Source organism: Phragmites australis, chromosome 19 (genome assembly GCF_958298935.1).
Source record: "Phragmites australis chromosome 19, lpPhrAust1.1, whole genome shotgun sequence".
NCBI classification, from domain to species: domain Eukaryota; kingdom Viridiplantae; phylum Streptophyta; class Magnoliopsida; order Poales; family Poaceae; genus Phragmites; species Phragmites australis.
Genome location: NC_084939.1, coordinates 11,060,306 through 11,078,134, shown reverse-complemented (window position 1 = coordinate 11,078,134; position 17,829 = coordinate 11,060,306). Strand labels below are relative to the sequence as shown.

General features: G+C 41.6%; 1 long non-coding RNA gene across 2 annotated transcripts; it reads left to right on the top strand.

Moving 5' to 3' along the window:
* The first annotated feature begins 9,865 nt into the window (after positions 1-9,865).
* Positions 9,866-16,009, top strand: LOC133900664 (uncharacterized). Of its 2 annotated transcripts, XR_009906580.1 has the most exons (4): positions 9,866-10,291; positions 12,852-14,364; positions 15,543-15,738; positions 15,823-16,005. It is a non-coding gene; the product is annotated as an uncharacterized LOC133900664 (long non-coding RNA). The 2 variants fall into 2 exon arrangements; XR_009906579.1 differs by having other exon boundaries at positions 12,852-15,738; positions 15,823-16,009.
* Positions 16,010-17,829: the final 1,820 nt, after the last annotated feature.

Genomic DNA, 17,829 nt, shown 5'->3' with positions numbered 1-17,829 from the left:
ACCTTCATCTTTTCTAAAGGTGCACCTATTTATGGTTTACTTAGGAGCTAATGCAAACTTTTGTGGTAAGGAGTGATGGAAGTGAACAAAGGCAGACCACAATATATAATAGTCGAGTCAGCAAGCATATCATTTGACTAAGGTAGTAGAGTGTAGACGTGTGGAGAACTCAAGCAACTAAGTCAAAGGCGCGCAACTACTTGGCAAGTCATGATACGTCATATGATTAGCTTGTATTAAACGAAATGAAATAGAATTCTAACAACCCTCCTAATTTTATGTCGGTTAGATTGTGTTACATTTGCTGATGAATTGCCTCTTGTTTCGTCTGCCATAGTACAATCAACTGAGGTGTGGATGCATGGAAAATTTGCAGCAATACCTAATTCGTTTGTTGTGATTTTTCTAGTGATGTTTGGTATGGTATTCAGAAGACCACGCAAATGTCAGGCTTATATATTTACAATAATGCCATCACATTTGCCACCTCTGGAGCCATCCACGTCATCAAATTCGCCACCTCCGTCCGATACCCCCTCTTCTCAAGCTCACAACCTCTCCCTCAACCATCTCTGATTCGTTGTGCCCATCCGGTTCGGGCTTGAGGCTGGTCCCTTGCTGCTCCGTTGCCCCTGTCACCACCACCACCTCCCCATCGCTGCTGCAGAGGTATACCGAACATGGCCCTCTTAGTGTATGAATGTGATTTTACTGATTAATGATAACATAGTTAATGAGACTAACATGTTTGTCAAGTATATATTTGAGTAGGTCTCATGAATGCAATACATAAAGAAGCCACCAAAGCCGAGATAAAGATTAGTTGAATTGGAGAAGTCTCAGGAAAAATGTGCATGCTGGATGGCCTGGCGATAGAGGTGTTATACACGCTGGAGCTTTTCAGCTTATGGCACTTGTACATACCGGATGGTCTGGCGCTTGAAGTTGACAACACCGGAGTATTTCTATCAGAGGAAAGAAAACCGAAGAACACGCCGGAAGGTCCGGCGATATGAAGTTGAATATGTCAGAGTATTCTCTTACAGAGAAGGCTGCAAGTGTTGAAGAGTGAAGATCAACACGCCAGATGGTCTAGCGCCCTGAAGATCAACATGCCGGAGTATCTTAAACAGGAAGAAGTAGCCTGGTCTAGCTCAAGTGTTCATGCCGGATGATTCGATGATTGAACTGGTGAACACACCGGAACATCCGGTGTTCATAGAAGATTTAAGTGGGGATCTAACAACTAGTTTTTGAAGGATGTACACGTCAGATGATCCGGTGAGTACAATGTTGTTTACACCGGATCATCCGGTGTATACAATAAAGTTGAGTCGTTGGGGTAATGACTAGTCTGTGGGGTTGAGACTATAATTCCCCCCCCCCCCCCTCCACTCGGTCATTTAAAGGTGTGGCAATATGCTTGAGTTCAAAGAAGCTAACATACACTTGAGAAGACATCCAAGCCACCAAAGTACTTAAAGTGATCATCTAAGGCAATTAAGCACATGATTAGAGAGTGATTAGGTCTCATTATAAAGGACTTTTTCTTAATAATGGCTTTTCAGTAGTCTGGTCCTAGATTTGACTGACATCTGCCAAGCATTCCGGTTATGAAAACTAAAATTAGGACACATACATAATACTTCTTACAGCTGAAACATAAGGAACCTACTTTATCTTATTAGTTTCATAATGGTTCTTCGGACATCGCATATTAAAATGTTCCAAACTTATTACCCTTAACAATAGGAGCATGCGAGATATAACACTTATGCATATTATGTTTCTTTAGTACTCTATTAATGTATTCCTTTGGACTTACTTAAATGCAGTTGTCAATTTCCTTATGATTTGAACCAAAATGAAAGGAATCATTAGGTATGCTTTATTATTGTCAATCCATTCTCTTTGAGCGTTGCTTTAAACCTTTCATAAACTTCAAGCCTCACCCCCAAGAGGACTTCGACGAGCTCCACGGCGACCATGTCAGCATGATTAAGGTACATAAACTTCAAGCCTCACCCCCAATTCGGTTGGATATGTAGGTAAGGGTCTTCGATTTGGGGAAAAAGTGTGCGAATTTGGGGATTAGGGTTACAGGTAGAAGGCAAAATTTGGGGAATTGCTTCAGATCTTAAAAAATTTGCCATATTCCCCTCCTTCTCTATGCTTCTCGAGCCCGATTTTGCACAAAAACTGAGCTAGATTCACCCAAATAGAGCCCCAAAAAACACAATAACACACATGTACATGCACAAAAGCATTCAATCCGAGCCTAATTATCTTAAAACATGAACTAGTGTGCCTAATCTGACGCTAGTTTTTGGGCTAATCATCAGTGAATATGCTTACATAACATTAACCTGAGACATAAACAACCTAAAACATGAATTTGAGTATTGATCTGAGCCTAATCCATCTTAAAAACTCATAATCGATAGCTAATTTGGTATGGTATTCAGGAGACCACGCAAATGTCAGGCTCACAATATATATATTTACAATAATGCCATCACTTTTGCCACCTCTGGAGCCATCCACATCATCAAATTCGCCACCTACGTCCGATACCATATCTCCCTCAACCATCTCTAATTCGTTGTGCCGATCCGGTTCGGGCTCGAGGCCGACCCCTTACTGCTCCGCTGCCCCCGTCACCACCACCACCTCTCCGTCGCCACTGCAGAGGTATACCGAACGTGGCCCTCTTAATATATGAATGTGATTTTGGTGATTAATGATAGCATAGTCAATAAGACTAACATGTTTATCAAATATATACTTTAGTAGGTCTCATGAATGCAATACATAAAAAAGCTACTGAAGCCGAGATAAAGATTAGTTGAATTGGAGAAGTCCCGGAAAAAATGTGCACACCGGATGGTCTGGCGATAGAGGTGTTATACACGCTAGAGCTTTTCAGCTTATGGCACTTGTACATGCCGGATGGTCCGGCGCTTGAAGTTGACAGCACCGGAGTATTTCTGTCAGAGGGAAGAAAATCAAAGAACACGCCGGAAGGTCCAGCAATATGAAGTTGAATACGCCAGAGTATTTCTTACAGAGAAGGCTGCAAGTGTTGAAGAGTAAAGATCAACACGCCGGATGGTTTGACGCCCTAAAGATCAACACGCCGGAGTATCTTGAACAGAGAAGAAGTAGCTTGGTCTATTACAAGTGTTCATGCTGGATGATCCGACGATGGAGCTGGTGAACACGCCGAAACATCTGGTGTTCACAGAAGGTTTAAGTGGGGATCCAACGACTAGTTTTTGAAGGATGTATACGTCAGATGGTCCGATGAGTACAATGTTATTTATACCAGATCATCCGGTGTATAAAATAAAGTTGAGCCGTTGGGGTAATGACTAGTCCGTGGGGTTAAGGCTATAAATACCCCTCCACTTGGTCATTTGAAGGTGTGGCAATATGCTAGAGTCCAGAGAAGCTCACATACACTTGAAAAAGACATCCAATCCACCAAAGTACTTAAAGTGATCACGCAAGGCAATTAAGCACATGATTAGAGAGTGATTAGTGCTAATAGTCCTAGAGAGAGTTGTATCTAGGTGTTGCTACCTAGAGAGGGGATCAATGAGTGATCCTAGCTTGTACCAAGTGGTACGTTGGTACCTTAGAGTCTTGGTGACTCGTTGGTACCTTGGGCCTTAGTAGCTCAAGCTTATTGACCCTCCAACTTGGTGTCGAGCAGTAGCAAGACTCTTATATGGGGACGTGGAAACCCTTGCCTGGCTAGCTCAAGCTTCAAAGTGAAGACGGCAGCAAGTGACCGGAAGAGAGGCTTATGGTGAGACCTTGCCTTGGGGGGCTTGGTGGCAAAACCTACTTGAGGCGTAAGTGGATCAAGGGCCATGATCGTGTGCCGTCCGAGAGCTATCCTAGGTGACTGATAAAACGTGGACTAGATGTGGTATTTATGTCATTGATACAACGGGATAAAAATCTCTTCATCGGGTTTGCTCTCTCTACCTTGTTTACGTTTCTATATTTATATACTTGTAATCTCTTTTGAACGGTAGAGTAGACACACTAGAGAAACCTAGAGCAATTTAGATAGAAATTGATATAGATTTATCTTATAAAGTTTTTGGAGCCGATTAGTTTTAAGAGTCTAAATTCAACCCCTCTTAGGATGTCACCGATCCCTACAAGAGGAGGGTGCTCGACCAGGGTGGAGGTTCACCTGCATCAGCACCGTCATGCTCCCCCAATAGCACTCGCATCGCCACCCTCCGTTGCCTCCCCAACCCCGCATGGCCTACCTCCTGCGCCGCTGCCGCCACCTCCGAGCGGCCTCAAGCCCAAGTGGCCCAATGGTGGACTCCAGCCGGTGAGCTGTTGTTTTGACTCCCTATCACCTTTTGCGTCATGCTCCACTGCTTCGCTCCTCCCCATCCCATGCCATAACGCCTACTCTACTTCCCCCGCTGCGACCGTTGATCCACCGCGTGGCGCTGGGAGCGCTCTCCCCTCTCCCTTCATTTGCCACTACTCCTCTCGTAGGCCATTGCCACCGCCCTCCACCTCCAAGTGCCGCCTGCCCTCCTCGTGCCTCCAACCTTTGGAGACCCGACTAGCAGCCCGTCTTCTTCCTCCTCCAAGCACAGATCTAGCCGGGAGGAAGGAGAGGAGTAGGGGGAGGAGGATGCACAGGGAGGAGACATGATGTAGGAAAGGGGAAGGGCAATGCCTCCCTGCACCTCCTTGATGCCGCCATGTTGCCCTGTCATATCATCACTGCTGGCCATCAATAGGTGTTACACTTAGGTGTTCATCAATTCACAAGCTCTAAACCAAGCACCCATAATTGCAGAAGCATGATGTTCAAACCGGAGTTCGGTGACGCCATCTAGGTGATCGGTGAGGAGAGAATTGGTGTAGATGTTCTTGTTGGTGAAGATAATGTTGTGCAAATGTAGTCATGACCGAAATTATGTAGTGGACGCTGACGCGATGATGTAGCTCAGTGAAGGAATGGATGACATGAGGAACCAGCGGGTCGACGTAGTCATCATAGGTGCTATAGGGGCGACTACCTTCACCTCTGTTTAGCACCCATGAAGATCAGATTGGCTAGAGGTGTGAGGGGAGTTTTGACCTAACATGAACTTTCTTAGTCATCATCGGCTCCCCCCACACTCACGTATTTATATGGCACTGCTTGAGGTGGGACTGCAACCAAGAGTTGGTTGGGCTCCCGATCAGACCGCTATCATGAAGTTGGACTCCTCCTCATCTCGGTTTCATTCTATTGTGGTACGCTAGAGTGCCGAGATCAAATCTATCATTCTCCCCCTTGATCGTAAAGCTAATATCATAAGCCCACTCTCAATGAAAAATCACACAAAAGTAAATCATTACAACAGCTAATTAAATAGCACTGAAACCCAACTCCGCGGGCAAAGACTGGCTTCGGTTGGTGGTGCAATCGATGCGCGGTAGCGAAGGCCCTGGCAGACGCCTTCACACCCTCCGAGCAAGCTGCCCAGGTGAAAAGGCCCATTCTCACTATGGTGTTGGGGGTTAGTTGATGCAAATAGACTTCGAACAGTTTCAATACTTTAATCACCATCTTGTCGCAAGGAAGGCGAAGATCGGCTCGGAAATAGTGGACAAACACAACAGCCTCGTCATCAGCCGGCTCCGGTATCTCCTGTTGGCCGGGAAGCCGGACTTTTGAAACATCACTGATTAAACCTCCTCTCACAAGGCCGCCCAAAACTTCGCTGTCTACTTTGGATTGCACGATCCAGTAAGTCTTCGGTCGGGAAGATCGAAGCTTCGGCGCCATCTGGTCCAAGGAGTGCCTTTAACAGCAGGTCGCGCGGAGAGATGAGAACCGGGGGCTTCTTCAAGAATGCTCGAGAAACTTTAGTCGACTTCGTACGAGGGCGACAGTTTTAGCAATGGCACGGTGAAAAATATTGACAGCGGCCCGATATTTATAGGGCGAGGCGGTGGCGGTTACAATTGGCCGCATCAAAAATTGAACTGGCACCAAAAACCATGCTTAGGCATACATCAAGAACATTAAATACAAACAGTTACAGAGATCGTTCAGCAGTCGCCGAGGAGCAGTTTGTCCATAACAAAAAACAATAAAAAAAATAAATAAAAATAAAACTGATACACAACAACAAAACTCAACGGCATGCATTGAACGCAGTAAACCTCGACAGGCCGAAGGGGACGGCGTTGAGATATCTCGAAGACTACAGGCTCGGCCTATCGAAGATAAACCTTGCCAGTAGGGGGCTACTGTTGGGGATCATCTCCCGCCACCCCTACCTCGAAGGGAACCGCGAAGTCTACTGGAGATGCTGCGTGATGGCCATTGTGCTTTTGTTACAGGGAGTTCATCTGTCAGCGGTGAAGATCGTGGAGCAACGTTGGTCGAAGGGTGTAGGCGCGCTCGCATCTTCGAGTTCCCGTACCAACAAAGACGAAGGCTCACAACCTTCGACTGACGGGCGAAGCCCAGGTTCACAGTCTGCATCGTTCGGAGCAGGCGAAGACGCAAGCTAACCTTCGTCGGAGGCCGAAGGCTATCCGACGTGCGTCCAGGCGAAGGAGGCTTCGGTGCCCTTCGGAGGGATGAACCACCTCGACACAGTGGGCCCGACTACGGTCGCCCTGGGTACTGCTGTAATTGCGCGATCATGCTCATTTGTACCATAATGCCCCTGGATATTCTGAGAATATAGCAGGTAAGGGGGTAAGATGTGTAAACGGCACTTGTGGTCGCCGGGTACGGGCTATAAATAGAGCCACAGTGTAAACGGAAGGGGTATCAAAAAACTGTTCCACCTCCAGTACGTGTCACTCTGAGGGCCCTTCGATATCTCCATATCCGAAGGCTCACCTTGTTTGGGAACTCGATCCCAACAGCTATAGTATACCACTCCATCTGGAAATGAAAGTTTGTTATGCTTAATGGGAGTTGGTTTGCTTTATCGTCCTCTTAATCTAGAATCATAAGCTTTCCAATATCCCCATATCAGCAACATGATCACGAAAAGTGTGGGGTAGTAAGCCTTTAGTGAGCGAATCCGCAAATATTGATTTAGTACTTATATGCTTGACACTTGTTGCTTGATCCTAGTTTCTATCTTTCACAACATAATACTTAATGTCAATGTGTTTGACAGCAACACTCGACTTAATGATGTCTAACATTATTAATTCTAGGATAACATAAGTTCTTTAGTTATACAGCCTGCCTAATAGTCTCATAACATTTTACAAACTCAGCTTGCACCTTGACGATGCCGTAAGTGTCTGTTTGGAGCTTTTCTATGAGATAGCTCCTCCAGCGAGGGTGAGGATATAACCTATTATGGATTACTTAGTATCCACACACCTCGCAAATGGATTTTAAGCATGAGTATGTAGTGCTTAGTACGAAGGACTTTTTCTTAATAATGGCTTTCCAGTGATCTAGTTCTGAATTTGACTGATATCTACCAAGCATCCTGGTTATGAGAACTAAAATTAGGGCGCATACATAATGCTTCTTACTGCTGAAACATAAGGGACCTACTTTAGCTTATTAGTTTCATAGTGGTTCTTCGGACATCGCATATTGAAATGTCCCAAACTTATTGCCCTTAACAATATGAGCAAGCGAGATATAACACTTACGCATATTATGTTTGTTTAGTACTCTATTAATGTATTGCTTTGGACTTACTTAAATGCAGTTGTCAATTTCCTTATGATTTGAACCAAAATGAAAGGAATCATTAGGTATGCTTTATTATTGTCAATCCATTCTCTTTGAGCGTTGCTTTAAACCTTTTGATGTTTTCCCTTAGAGCCACACTTTGATTTGTATACCCATTTATAGCCTACTGTTTGTCTCTGTCGAGAATTTTTACTAGATCTCATTCGTCATTATCGCTCATTTAATTGATCCTTCATGGCATTAAGCCACTCAGATAAATATTCTTTATACGAGTTGGGATCTTCTGGGACTGCTGAGGCTCATCTTAGGTGCTTCATTAGGATTTCAGAAATCTCAATATCCCCCCCCCCCTCATTATGCAATGGTCAAAGTTAGAGGAGTCTAAAGGGTGGAGAATCAATTTCTTAATGAGATGCTCTATTCTCCCACTCGAAACGTGGCAAAAAATCATAGGAGTCTAAACGTGGCCAAGGTTTCGAATACTCATTATTCACATCATAGATATTCAAATATATCAAGAGTTAATTCATAATGGCAGCATACACAATGGCACATGAGTCAATTCACCATGAAATAAGGGAGAAATTAACATAAAGAGATTCATTAATAAATGTTATTATATCATTACCCTTTCTTGCCAGCCACTTTAGAAAACAAACATATTCTTTCTGGTAATGTCCTTTTCTTATTGCAGAAGTGATAGCCATCATCCTCAGTTTCTTCAGTGTCAGTAGCAGAAGGAGCTGGTGCCTGGGGTGTCCTTTGCGCTGCCCTATCATGCTTAGCGACGAAATGCAACTTCTTCTTAGACTTATAATCCACTTGGGGCTATTTACTTGATTAAAAAATCTTTATTTTCAGCCCTTAGTCTCTCTTCCTCTTAGACACACATCGCAATTAAGTCGCTAATGGTCCAATTGTCCTTCTGTGTACTGTAGCTGATCTTGAAGGGAGAAAACTCAGGAGGGAGAGAGCTCATAATAAAGATTACAAGAAAACCCTTAGAAATTTTAATATCCATGCCATTTAGTTTGGCAGCCATATCTGTCATCATCATGATATTCTCTCTTATACTACCAGACCCAATATACTTAGTGTTGAGGAGTTTATGAATATCCTTTGAATTGCTACTCCACAAATGCTAAATACGTCTTATTTTTCTTTAAGTTAGGGATTGCTTTCCTTATAATATCTGAGATTGAGTTCCTCATTATCATTAGTGACATGCGGTTAGATCGCTCTCACTTTTAGAAAGTGTATCATAAGTTTTCTTTAGTTCTTCATAATTCTCCACACCAATGGCGGGAGCAATGGGAGCGTCAACCATGAGTGCATAGTCAAGATCCAAAACACCAAGGACAACTATCACTTTAGCTTTCCAAATAGGAAAATTGTTTCATGTAAATTGATCTATGCCGTCAATTGTGACGGCAATAGAGGAAGTATTAAGAACTAAGGAAAAAAATTGGCAAGATTAGAGAATCATCATGAAATAATATTTGCACGAAATTAACCCTATGTTGGTCTGATTAAAAACAAGCATAACTCAGTCCCAATCTGTATCACTGTTAGGTAGAAGATGGAAAAGAATTTAAGAAAAATATAAATAACATATAATTACAATCAATGTTGGTCAAAAAATAATTATGGACCTTCATAAAATTAATCATAAAATTTTAACGTTTGATTGCAAATAACATTGGTCACTACGCAACCACATCCAAAACGACATAAAAAATTCTCCAAATAAATTTTTCTGTTAGTTCCAATTTATCTACAGAAATTTTCATAAAATCAAGTGCATAAAATGTTATAAAAGAAAACATTAAGTTTATTATAAATTCACTTTAGATAAATAATCATAAATATTTTGCACATTAAACATTATTCTATTTAGGCTATAATTATCAGAATTCCAGTGCATAAATGGCCAAGCATCAAAATTCACTGGAAAATCTCATTAAAAGAAAAGCCCTACGCGTGGCCTAGACTTTTCCGTGCGTGCGCACAGCAGCCCAGAAGGCGATCGCGGCCCATTCTTCATTGCGAGCGCATCGGCCCAGACGCTGTTTGCTGGATGCATCTCAGCCGTCCATCCTTATCCGATGGCTCACCGCGCATATCGTTGGGACAAAATCGCACCGTGTGCTGGACCCCAAAACCCTAACGCCATTTCTCCCCTTCCTCCCTGATTTCTCTGCACAACCCGAGAGAGAGCGACGGTCCCCATGAGTACTCCGGCGATGGCAAGCCACTGGCCAAAAGAAAAAGAGAGAGAGAGTGAGGAGACCAGAGCGAGAAAATCAGAAGAGGGAGGCACAGCTGAGCTGCCTTTGGTTGGCTCGCCAGCGCATGCACGCATAGGAAGTGCGCGTGCAGCTCCGTCGAGCCAATATGAGGTGGCGCCCATGAGGAGGCGACGTGCGCATGGCTAAATGAGCAGCGACCATCAACGTGCGAGCAGCGACGGAGACGCTCAACTGAGGAGATCCGCGCGCACGTCACAAATGCCGAGGAGCCACCGGAGAAGAAGGGCAAGAGGACTTCGGCGAGCTCCACGGCGACCATGTCAGTGTGATTAAGGTACATAAACATCAAGGCTCACCCCAATTCGGTTGGATATGTAGGTAAGGGTCTCCGATTTGGGGAAAAAGGGTGCGAATTTGGGCATTAGGGTTACAAGTAGAAGACAAAATCTGGGGAATTGCTTCAGTTCTTAAAAAATTCGCCGTATTCCCCTCCTTCTCTACGCTTCTCGAGCCCGTTTTTGGACAAAAACCGAGATGGATTCACCCAAATCGAGCCCCAAAAAACACAACAACACACATTTACATGCACAAAGCGTTCAATCCGAGCCTAATTATCTTAAAACATGAACATGTGTGCCTAATCCAACACTAGTTTTTAGGGCTAATCATCATTAAATATGCATACTTAACATTAACCTGAGACATAAACAACCTAAAACATGAATTTGAGCATCGATCTGCGCCTAATTCATCTTAAAAACTCATAATCGATAGCTAATTGATGTAAGACGAAACTAATTATGCCCAATTGATCATAAAACGGTGGCAACCGAACATAATCTAATATAAATAAGGTCTAATTGGCTTGATTAGAGGCAAGTTTGGCTCTGATGCCAATGTTACACTTAGTTGTTCATCTATTCACAAGCTCTAAATCAAGCACCCATAATTGCGGAAGTGTGAGGTTCAAACCTGAGTTCAGTGACGCCATTTAGGTATCAGTGAGGAGAGAATTGGCGTAGAGGTTCTTGTTGTTGATGATAATGTCGTGCAGATGTAGTCGCGGCCGTAGTTGTATAGTGGATGCCGGCATGATGATGTAGCTTGGTGAAAGTGTGGACGATGTGAGGAACCAGCTGGTCGACGTGGTTGCCGTAGGTGCTATGGGGGTGACAGCCTTCACCTTGGTTCAGCGCCCGTGAAGATCGGATCGACTAGAGATGTGTGGGGGGGGGGGGGGGTTGACCTAACGTGAACTTTCTTAGTCATCACTGGCTCTCCCCACCCTCATGTATTTATACGGCATTGCCTGAGATGGGACTGCAACCAAGAGTTGGTTGGGCTCCCCATCAGAGCGCTTTCGTATAGTTGGACTCCTCATCTCGGTCTTATTTTGTTGCGGTACGTTAGAGTGAAGAGATACATTCCAACATCAGGAACAGCTGCTACCGCCTCTGGGCTTCCCGCTCCACCACTATTGCCAGCAGAAACCGGTCCTGTCACTCGCTCTGCCTCCACCGGAAGGACACCATCTCCTCCAACTCCATCCCTGCTTTCCGCTGCGGTACGCAATCACCTTCCCCTGTCTCTTGGGCATTCCCTCGAACACGTAGCCCTCACACCATGAGCTGCCCCTTCATGGTTGCTTCTTGGAGTTTTAGTTGATTTGCTCAAAATCTTGGTAAACTGAGATGTTTTGGATGTGGGTTGCGTGTACTGCACGATCCATACCTGGGTCAACACTGACCAGATGAAGTTGCACATCAAGCTCGGCATGTCGATGCCCCACGTAGTACTTGTTGGATGCTGAGCAAGTCAAGTGATACCATCCTTGACATGTTGGGTGATACATCTAACCGGGTACGACTTACAACGTTTGGATACCAGATTCAGAGACATTTCATTACTGTTCTTAATTACAAGGTTGCATTTCATATCCGGTAAGACAAGAAAAGGCCTTTGGTACTATTATAGAAGTTCTCTAACCTTTTAATACCATGCTATTTCAATACCTGACTATTTAAATACCTAAATTTTAGGCTTTCACTATCGATCAAATAACATACAACTATAAACATAGAATCAGAGGTTGCTTACCGCCAAATAAAAAACACTACAGTATTTGTACTGCACAAATATTAGGCAAAGAGGGACAGAGAGTTAATGGAAAGTAAGCTCAGTTGTTGTATAACTAAGAAATGAATTTACCAAATACTTTGGTAACAATTCTCGTATTGTCAATCTGCAAGCTTTCCTTAGTTATATTGTGCAATTGCTTCATGTCGGTTAAGACTGATCACTGCCATTTCAAACCATTGGTATTATTTATAATAATAAGTCTCGACCATTGCTTTGAGATAGAGGAAAATATGCATGTTTCTAGGAATCTAAAACTACAGATTGACAAGCTTTACACCGATGGTATATAAAAAGAAAGGATACATGCTTTAAAAAATGCAAATTGATAAGATTCATGCCAAGCTATTTCTCCAATAGAGTAAAATGTAGGTGCTTTGCCATTTTTATTTATGTTTTTATTTATGATAGCAACCCACTTTGAAGTAGTTTTATGAAGTTAATATATTTGATAGAAGACAAGAAAATAAATGATGGCGCAAAGTTCAATACTTATCTTCATATGAAAGTTGAGAAAGTAACTATGTACTCACCTTGTCACTATCTATCTGATCTACAACATTGCTTTGTCACAATATGTTCCCTAATTGATTGAACCTAGGAACATGTAATGGCATATTTCATCTACAATGAAATATCCGGCTTGTTGGATTGCATAGCTTCTGGTCTGTGAACACTATTATTATCTCGTGCTATAATTTATGGCATTATGTTTTACTCAGGAATCGTCGTGTGACTTAGTGCTCTTTTTTGCTCAGGAATGGTGCCCAAAAGTTGCTTGGCATCCTGATTGCTATTGGGGAAGCAGTGGCATATGTTCTGTTTGGAATGTATGGTAGTATAAGTCAACATGGAACTGGGAATGCTTTTCTCATTATACTCCAACTCTCTTTTGCTGGTATCATTGTCATTTGCCTGGATGAGCTTCTCCAGAAGGGATATGGTTTGGGTTCTTGCATTTCTATGTTTGTTGCCACTAATATCTAGTATGCATGACAAGTGGGTTCCAACTGTTGATTACTAGAGCTGACAAAGTCCTAATCTCAATATTTTATTCAAAAGTAAAATTAATATTGATACTTGATATTGACTATTGCCATTACTTGTATAATGATTTTAAAGTATATTAAACTAATAAAAACAAGGAAACTAGAAGAAAGGATTGGGTTTGTTAGCATTAAAGAACTAATATTTTACTTTCATATAAATGGTTGTTGTTAGTTTCCTGTCAGCTATGACACTGAAACCCCGCATGACTGACCCGTGTTATTGGTTCTCTGATTTCTCAGTGAAAATCACATCCAAGATATGGCTTGACACTAATAAGATTACACAAAATTAGTGATTTGGACATCTTTTATGTTGCCCTTTCAATCTTTTACAAATGCAAAAGAAAGAAACATTATTAAGATATCTGTTGAATATGTTCCAAAAAGGGGATCATGACTGCAAAACTTGAACTTTTATTCTGTTTATGCTCAAAGCCCTCGGTTACAACCATGCTCATTTGGGACATTAGGCTAAAACTCATATGTTCGTGAGGCCTTCTAACGCTAGAATCTTCCCAATGTAACCAACTTGCTTGCCACTATGTTGGTCTTTCTCATAGTTATCTACTTCCTAGGCTTCCGTGTTGTGCTTCCAGTTAGATCGAAAAATGCTTGTGGACAGCAAGGCTCATATCCTATTAAACTATTATACACTTCTAACATGCCCATCATTCTGCATTCTACACTTATTACTAACCTCTACTTCATATCCCAGGTATATATACTTGAAATTAATGCATGGCAATTTATGTCATTTTGTTCAAGTGATAACATGTAGTTTATTGCTGTGACTGCGGCTCTATAGGAAGTACAGTGGAAATTTCTTGGTAAACTTCCTTGGGAAATGGAAGGAATCCGAGTATTCTGGGCACTCTATTCCTGCTGGAGGTCTTGCTTACTATGTCACTACCCCTTCAAGCTAATTTTGGCTATTCTTATCTTCCCTTTCATTCACAGGAGTGTTTCTCTCACTGGCTAGCTCTCCCCTTTCATTCACAGGAGTGTTTCTCTCACTGTCTAGCTCTCTTTCGGACCACTACTTGTTTTTCTTTTGGATATATTCCATCTACATTATTAAGTGTTACTAACTGCTGATGTGCTTGCAAATCCATTCCATTCGCTGTTATATGTGGTTTTCATGCTGTCTACTTGCGCACTCTTCTCAAAGATATAGATTGAAGTCTCTGGTTCATCAGCCAAGGATGTTGCTAAGCAGCTCAAGGTAACCAATATGCATAAATGTTTAGTTAGTTACTATGATCTGTTTGAGTAGCACCTTGTAAATCCTTTAGGCAAGTTATGGCATTTCTCCTGTATTTGATTGTGGCATTGACATGGGAAAATTGGGTGTTTTCATCACCAAATTTGACCCAGTTATTCTGCCAAAATAAAGTAATATAAATTTGCAGTATGACTTGGTGCTTTATCTTATTGAAAACCTTTTCAAAGTCTAGGTTTAGAATTACTTGTTCCCTCCTCGATTACAAGTCCATGTTTAGTTGGCGATTTTTGATATAATAATATCATTTTTACCTATTCAGATACACGATGAATGTTTATATCGTTCTTCAATGGTAATCACATTTAGCCAATTTGGTTGCCAAATAAGATGGTCTAGCACTGCCTAACCCACTTAATATATCAAGAAATAGAATAAATTAACCCATCACTAATCGTACTCATCAATGGGTCATACGGTGCACTATTGCACCAACGGCGTGCTATTTTCTAGTTGAATATTTAGTCATGTCATTGATGAGCTGATTTAAAATAGCATTTTCTGTCCACTCATCTATAGCTTATTGTGATTACGATTGAAGCAGTTCGATTAGATTTGCTAGAAGATTCATTCGTTGGAGTGTTGTGGCAAGCCCTCTTCAAACAATCTCCCGAAAGAATCTTGTGATATATCTGAAAATAATATTAGATTTGCTAGAAGATTCTTTCTAGTTGAATATCTAGTCATGTCATTGGTGAGCTTATTTAAATAGCATTTTCTGTCCACTCATCTATAACTTATTGTGATATATCTGAAATTGGTAGAAGATTCACTCAGGACAGACAATCTCCTGAAAGAATCTTGTGATATATCTGATAATCTGAAATTATAATATTAGATTTGCTAGAAGATTTGCTTTCCCCATTGAACCTTTTTTTTCTAATATTAGAAATACCACTTGTGATATATCTGAAATTATATGATTTTATTAAGTCCTTTTATTTCACCTTATTTTTTCTAATAAGGGAGTAAAATAGCATAGAAATAGAGGTGGCAACTGTGCACTTGAAGCCACCATATTACTGTGAATCAAATTATGCAGCTGGCGTGACAAGCTTTTAAGCCTGTAAATTAGAGGAGCTTTTAAGCTTTGAAGCCTGTAAATTCATCTGTTCCTGTAGGGAAGGGCATGATAGTCCAGCTGAGTGCTGGACTGTGGTGGCTGCTTGTTTGCTTCCTAGTGAGAGTCTCGATGTTTGTACAGCAGGGCTGGGAGGAATAGGGATTGATCCAAACATGGGAGGACAATGCATGGGAAGGCCGTTCATGCGCCGAATGAGAAATTCACTTCACATGAGAGAGTTTGGGTGTGGAAAGGTGAGAAATTCACTTCACATGAGAGAGTTTGGGTGTGGAAAGGTGAGAAATTCACTTCACATGAGAGAGTTTGGGTGTGGAAAGGTGCAGCTGCAATGCGATGAAGCTCCTGACAACACGAAAATTTGCAGCTTTGCTCCCGAACAGATAGCACTGCATTGGCTTGGATTTTTTTTTAATATTACATTTTTATAGATATTACAGAAATAGTACCGAAAATGAGAAAATTTTAAAATAATACCTATTCGTCCTACCGAATTGAGAAATCTTATTTTTGCCGTACCTTATGGCGGTGTATGGTGAAAATTGATGTATCGTACCGTACTACGGTGCATGGCTGCAGTTACGAGATAATTTTTGCCGTAAAAAGAAAAACTTATATACATAATATTTAATTTTTAACGAAATAAAATATTCTCAGACTAAATAAAAAATAGGAAGAAAAAATCTCTCTATTCCTGCGTCTTCTATTTAGGACATTCCCTACTCTTTTTAGGAAAAGAAAAGGGCTGTGTATCATATTTATACTTAATACTCTCTAATTTTACTAGTAATAAAATTACCTGATTCGGAAGCAAAGGCTGAGGACTAGCATATTGTAACCATGCACTCTAGTGCTGTTGCCGGCGTTATGTCAGCAATTTTCGTTGTACAGTATGACGAAAATAATATTTTGTCATACGGTAGGGCCAATAGGTATTATTTTTGAAATTTTTTTATTTTTGGTACTATTTTTATCCGTAAAAAAATATAATATTAAAAAAAATTCCAAGGCAAGCTTCCAAGTCAGCAATAGATAGAACACGTGTCAGCACGAACAAAAGGAGCATCCCTTGTCCTCTATAAATTTGACACTCACAATCTTCACTTTTATTTTGCGAATATTGACACTCACAATCTGCTAGAATTTTGGGCAACGAAGTGGTCCAAGATAGTGGTTACACCTCCTTTACACCTTCAGAAAACACACCTTCAAAGTTTCCTTAGTAACAGAGCACAGACAGTAATTCATGCATGTTCCATGTTGTGGACCAGTTTAGGTGTACCTGGTTCCGTTAAAGCCCCAAGGAGACATCAGCTTTTTTCGTAGGAGCCTAATCTGAGAAGCTGGCTAATGGGAAGCTGTTACCTAGAGAATCGAGTGGTTGAAGAAGCTGGCCCTTAGCAACCTAAATTTTCTTTCGTAAGATTGTCGTCCTGAGTGTGCAATGATTAGTATGTCTATGGTGACTTGTTTAGCTACTGAATAAGTGCATATGGCATTTTTTTCAAACCAGTAACAAAAATCCTGGTACCAACTTCTAAATGGTATAATCTTAGGCAGCAGTGGGCACGCATCCATGGCAAAGCAATTTCGATCACACGCGAACGTGCTTTGTTGGCATTGATATGGCCGTGCAAAGGTGCGTGGATTGGGTAACTGCGTGGTGGCGCACAAGTAATTTGTATACCCGTCAAGGCGCATGATGTTAGTGTCCAGGGTTCTATGTGGAGAGCCTGCTTGTATCCAGGTTATGGATCGGACTGTCTACGAACTATACAAGTCATGGCTGGGTTGTCAGAGAATCCAGAAGAAACCTAAGGGCATGTACTAGACAGCTATTGTCTGTGAGATTTATCTCTGTCATTTTTAACACTGCTACAAAAACATAAACCTAGTTGGTTCGTAACCCTATTCCAATCGGTTCTCGAATGGACTAAAATAAAGCGACTCTGAATATCAATGCATATCGTAGTCGGTTCCTGCCGGGTCATTTTCCTGACTAGGATATTTTTTCACCAAAAAATATTATTTGAACACTGAACAAATTGCCAAAAGTATTTTTTTATTACCCAAGAAGCTACTCTCATGTGCGTGTGGTTGGTGGGATTTAAACCCACAATCTCTCACCTCGTGAGAAACTTTCTTATCATCTTATCTATCCTAGGTTCCGCAAGCAATGAGATATTTTTTCCTTAGACTCATGTTGTATTAACTTTTGATAATTATTTTGATATCTAAATAACTTCATATGAAAACAATGTTAACTAGAAAATTGTAGATTTCATCGAGAGCTACAATTTTCGTATAAACTTTTTTTCGTCCAACTT